This window comes from Charadrius vociferus, unplaced genomic scaffold (genome assembly GCF_000708025.1).
Source record: "Charadrius vociferus isolate BGI_N301 unplaced genomic scaffold, ASM70802v2 scaffold1158, whole genome shotgun sequence".
Taxonomy (NCBI): Eukaryota; Metazoa; Chordata; class Aves; order Charadriiformes; family Charadriidae; genus Charadrius; species Charadrius vociferus.
The window spans coordinates 22,948-29,128 of NW_009649701.1; positions in this window are offsets into that span (position 1 = coordinate 22,948).

The window sequence follows — 6,181 nt, forward strand, 5'->3', positions numbered from 1 at the left end:
TGTGCTGGCCGTGGTGGCTGCAGAGACTTGGGTACAGCCGGGGGTCACTCTTTGGGACGGGGCTCGTGGCACGTGCAGCGCCGGGCACATCCTGAAGCCTCCGACGACTCGTTAGGGGACATCGGTACCGTTTATAAGTGAAATACGGAGGGGAAAATGCTGAGACTAGATGGTTACACGTGTGCCCTCGCAGTGGTGACAGATACACCCTCTCCAGGGACTGGAGGGACCCGGGGCTCAGGGCAAAACGCAGTGAAGCCTAGAAAGCCCCGCGGTAAATCTCAGAAGAATCGAGGACAAATCCCTTTTTCCTTAAAAGCCTCCCGTGCTCAGCTCTGCGTTGCGCCGGGGAGGAGCAGAGCCGGGAGCTCGGCGCTCACCGGCCGGGCTGAGTTTGGCAGCGCTTTCGCAGGAGGGAGAGGGGTGCGCCGAATCTCTGCCCCGTCCTTTCCTTTCCTCCGTCCGGCGAGCCCGCCTGACACGGCTCTCCGGGAGCCGAGCATCTCCCCCACCTCCCTTCAAAACGCAGCCCTGACTCCGCAGGCGACGGCCTCCAGACGAGACGTCGGCACGCACGCGAGCGCTCTCCCGCGCCGGGACCCCCTGTGCCCACCACCGTTGTCCACGGAAGCCCTTGGGATCCCCGTTCCAGCCCCCGCAGCCTCTCGGACTCCAGCTGGCGCTGGGCTGAAAATAAAAAAAAATTGATGGCAGCTGCGTCACTCCCACCTCTCCCAGCGAGGGGACGAACGGGGACCTTCCTCCTCCTCCTCCTCCTCCTCCTCCCCGGAGGGTTTCACTGGTCTCCCCATCCTGCCTGCTAGAGCCTAAAAGATCCCAAATTCTCCGCCAGCCAAAAGGGAAGCAGAGATCCACCCTGCGGGGTGAGGCCAAGGGGACGTGGGCGCAGCGTCCCGCAGGATATGATCCCCTGTGCTGGGAGAGTCGGGTGTAAAAACAAGCATTTGTCGAAGCCAAGAGGAGAAAACACAACAGAGGCACCAAATCCTCAAGAAACAAATGTCTCGAGAGAAAAGATGGAGGGAAAAGGGGCCTCAAGACGTTTTATTTTTAGCTTTTAAAAGCAGGAAGGAGGGGGAAAAAAAAAAAAAAAAAGAAAAAAAAAAGAAAAAGAAAATTGCAGCTGAGCTGCCAGAAAATCCAAATGTTAATGGAAAGTTGGACCTGCTCTGACTGTACTCAGCACAGACACAGACACCAGCCTGCAAAGCTGCCGCGGTGGCTTCGAAAAGGGCCAGGGCTGAAGACCCTCGGGGCGGCCGGTCCCCGCAGAAGGATCAGGGTCAGCCCTGCAGAGCAGCGCCCGGCATCCGCGATGGCTCCCCTTCGCTCTGCCCCCAAACCTCAGCCCAGAAACCTGGCAGCTCTGGGTTCTCCCTCCGGAAAAGCCGTCGGAGCCGAGGGGAGGCGAGAAGCTTCGGGCAGAAGGTTGCCCACCCTCTCCCAGAAGCCAAAGCCCATAAGATGCATTTTAGGAACCACCCTTTGGTTTCGCCTGACCCCGCCGGCCGGGTCCGAAACCCGGGTTGGATGGAGGCAGTGGGAGAACTGGGTGTTCCCCTCCTTCCCGGCCTCCGAATCGCAGCCGCCCCACCCCAGACAAGGTGCGGACTCGGGGGAGCTCGCAGGCTCATGCCCCATCTATAAATCTTTTCACACGTCTGCAAATCCCCGGGTTTCTTCCCCCGCCTGCTGCCGGGGAGCCAGGGGACACGCCAGCCTGCTGCCCCGCAACCCTGCCACCAGGCTGGGGAAATACTGCCCCCGAAACTGCCTTGCGACACCTTTATGGCTGGGGGAAACTGAGGCAAAAGAGGCACTGCGGGGGTTTGTGATGGATCTGATTGCTGGGAGGATCCGGGAAACCTGCTCTGCCCCACCTTGGGCTGGCTGCTCCGCGCTGCGCTGCCTCCAGCACCAGGGATGGGTCCCAGGGATCGCTCCCCCATCCCAGGGATCATTCCACCATCCCAGGGATCGCTCCCCCTAACCCAGGGATCGCTCCCCCATCCCAGGGATCATTCTCCCATCCCAGGAATCGCTCCCCCTAACACAGGGATCACTCCCCCTATTCCAGGGATCATCCCCCCCATCCCAGGGATCGCTCCCTGATCTCAGGGATCATTCCACTGTCCCAGAGGTCATTTTCCCATCCCAGAGATCATTGTCCCTATCCCAGAGATCATTCCCCCATCCCAGGGATCGCTCCCCCATCCCAGGGATTGCTCTCCCTATCCAAGGGATCGCTCCACCCATCCCAGGGATCATTCCCTGATCTCAGGGATCATTCCCCTGTCCCAGAGCTCATTGTCCCTATCCCAGGGATCGCTCCTCCATCCCAAGGATCGCTCCCCCATCCCAGGGACCACTGTCCTTATCCCAGGGGTCACTCCCCCATCCCAGGGATCGCTCTCCCTATCCAAGGGATCGCTCCCCCATCCCAGGGATCATTCCCCCATCCCAGGGACCAGGTCCCCCCAGGGCAAGCAGCAGGGACAGCGTGAGGAAAGGCGGTCTTGGGAAAACCTCCGCAGTGGGGCAATGGGAATGTGGCAAAGCAGCTTCTCCCAGCTCCTGACTCATCCGTGCCGCTGTGCCTTTGCCAAATCACCAGGATAAACACAGGCTGGTCTCCTAGCAGGGGAGCCGTAAATAGCCAGCACAATGTATAGCGAGGACAACATCTGCACGGGGCCAGCATCCTGTTCGGCACCAAAACCCCGGCCAAACGGCAGCCAGGGGATGCCAGCGCCGGCTGTGCTCGAGGATGCACGGGAAGAGCCCCCACCCTCCGGCGTCGGCTGTGCCAAAGCCCCTTCCCGGTGCCAGGGCTGGTGCCGGCCATGCCGCACGCTCCTGACACGCTGGTCCTTGGGGCTGAGGGGTTTGCTCAGCTCCGGGCAGCCCCAGCGGAGCGCGAACAGCTCGTTGGCATCACCTAAGAGCTGGATTTTCCCCTCCCAACTTCTTGGAATTGGGATCTGGCCTTTCCTTGCGTCCTAAAAATGAACCAAAATCGCGGCTTCGTTGGGAACCAGAAAAGAGCACTTCGCAGGGGCGCAGACGGACCCTTCAGTCTGGGGTTCCCAAAATCTCAGGCGTTCCCGGTCCCTCCTCAAACCCCATCACCAGGAGCCTCTCTGCGAGCTGTGGGTGCGTACAAAGTCCAGCGTGCCTGGACCCGATCACAGCTGATATCTCCCCAAAATCAGCTACAAATACTCCCCGGGAAGCCTTTAGGAGCTTTTCTCCTTTCGCTGGGTACGCCAGAGCGAACGCCCCACGCGCGGGCAGCCTCGCCGCTAACGACGGGGGGCAAAGCAATTAGGCTCCGTCCACGCTGCAACGAACGCGTGCACGTGACCACGGCGTGGACCGATGGGCTTCCAACCCCCCTCACTATTTTAAAAAAAACCACACAATTTCAGAGAATGAATAGTGTATTAAAAAACCTCACGCAACCCGTGCTGGCTGGGGAGCCCCAGTATCACTCGCTCCCCGGCCGGGGCTGTCACGCCAGCGTTGGTGACTCATCCCAGCCTTCGCCGGCAGCTCGAAATGGAAATCCCAAGTCACCAAGTGACGTTGCTGTTTGGGCTGAGTCCCCCCTAGTAACGGGAGGGCTCCGTGGTTTAGAAGGGCGGATGGTATGACCGGAGGGGTTTTATAGCTGGAAAAGGGGGTTTTGCCGCCTCCCGCGTGGGAGTCGATGGGGGAACGGACGGGACTTGGTTTTCCACTGCCCGCGCTGCGCTTTCGGGGGCCCCGGGTGAGGTCTGCACCAGGCAGAAATGGACGGGTGCACAGAGACGAGGGGCAGGATTTATTCTCCGCAGACATGTGCCCCAGCCTGGAGCAGGCACAGCGACTTCCCACCGGCTCTGCTGGTGCCCTGCTGCCTCTGAACCCCCCCTGCTGCCCTGAGCCCCGCCCCTGAAACCCCCTTTTCTGCCTCTGAAATCCCCTCGATGCCCCTGAAACCCCCTCGATGCCCTGAGCCCCCCTTGATGCCCTGAGGCCCCCTTGATGCCCCTAAAACCCTCTTTTCTGCCTCTGAGCCCCCCTTGATGCCCCTGAAACCCCCTTGATGCCCCTGAACCCCCCTCGTTGCCTCTGAACCCCCCTTTCACAGCTGTCTTTAACTTTTCCAGGGCGCAGCAATCCACAGGAGACAGGCAAAGAGCTGGGAAGGAGCAAGTGATCCTCGGCTGCTGGAAGCCACCGGTGCCGAGAGAGCGCAGACCCCGGCACCGCTCGCGGCCGAGCCTCGGGGACGAGCGAGCAAACCGAGGGCAGAATTTCCCTACGGATTCCCTTCTCCATCAAAACCCTGGGATACCTGGAACAAGCAGAGACCCAAGCCTCCAGGCCGGGATTAACAAGCAAATCGTCACCAGTCGAAACTTGATTCGGCAAAACTGGTCCAGCCCCAGGTTTGTCCCCAGAGCTCAGCAATTTGGCTGCACCGCCGCACAGGAAAATACCCGGCCGATGTTTTTGTCTGTGCAGGTCCCGAGGGAATTGGCTGATCCTGGGGTTTCCAGAGGGAGGGCTGCTTTCTCGCTTGCAAAAACTGTGTTTTCCATTAAAAAAAAAAAATAATCCCCAAAGACTTTAAATACCTGAACATCTCAACTGCTCGGAAACCCACGGTCAAACACCGATCCATCCGCACTCGCCAACCCAAGCTCCGCAGGACCCAAACCCATCTATTATGAACGTGCCAGCCTTATCTCAACGACACTTGATGGCCTAGACTTAAACCATCTTAAATACAGATTAAAGCAATCATGTCCTTCATCAGGAAAAAGGAACTCTCTCTCTCTCAAAAACAAACAAACAAAAAAAAGACTGGAATTGTGCTGGAAAGAATGGTTTTTTTTAGACAGAGCTCAGATACGTGAATACACCTTCTTCGTTGCTCACTTTCTGCGTTCAGAGGACAGGAGGTTTCAGCAGAAAAGGCACAAGAAGAAAGCGTGTTATTCCAAGCCAGAATTTCCTAAAAATTTGTAGCGTTGTATCTAAGATAAAAGCCTGTTCAAAGCTTAAGCCTGCACTGTGCGTTCCCTGTCTTTGGGAAGAGGAGAGAACGAGGAAATTCAAAGTGTTTGTTGCAACACTGGGAACATTCACGGTGGTGACGAGTCCCGTTTCGTATCTTTAATATAATGGACAAATAGGCACACAACAATTATATTTTGGACTGAATGAATTTTAACGGATTTTGCTCAGTCTTGACTATCTTATTCCGATGCAGCAAATCCCAGATTTTGCAATAACTGGTTTAAAACTTAAGGGGAAAGTTTTGTATGTAATTTTTTCTTTTTTTCTTTCCATCTAAAACGACTCCTCGTGTTGCACCTCCAGAACATCAGATTTACTTTAATATATCCTTCTCTTGATGAATGAGAAACGCAAAGCCTATAAAACGCCTTAACCGGTGAAGACAAAGTGCAGGTTCCCAGTATTCCCCTGGCGGGCTTTGACACGGGGGCGAGGGGTGAAAAGTGGGGAGGCCTCACAGATGAAGTTAAAAACAGGGAGCTGAGTCACTCGCATTAATCACATCTTCGGGATGGGGAGCGTTTGGGCGGGGGGGAGGGGGTAAAACAGTCGTAAGCTCGTGTTTCGCTGGGACCTGGCAGCTGGCGATGCAGGCGGGACGCGGGACAGCAGAGCAGGACCATGGATGCAAATCCCGGTCCCGGGAGCAAGGAAACACGTGGCCACCATGCAAACGTGGCGGTCGCCTCCTTTCCCTCTGCACACACGGGGCCGGCGACGGCGGCTCTGAATGCAAAACTTTGCAGGTCCCAAGCGGGGCGATGGAAAGCACGGAGGAGGTTACTCTGCTCGTGAGAGCATCGATGCACCTCGGCCAGTGCCCGGGGCATCGCACTGACCCACAGCCGGGAACAGGGCCATGGGTGAGATGAGACTAGGCAGAGAGGACCCAAGGGAGGGAAAACAGGGAACAAGCTCAAATTCTCCTTTTTCTTCTCCAACAGCAACAGCTCACTCCACTGAGAAGCTCATCATGAGCCGGCAATGTGCGCCGGCAGCCCAGCGAGCCCCCGGCATCCCGGGCTGCATCCCCAGCAGCGTGGCCAGCAGGGCGAGGGGGGATTGTGCCCCTCTGCTGCGCTCTGCTCTGCTC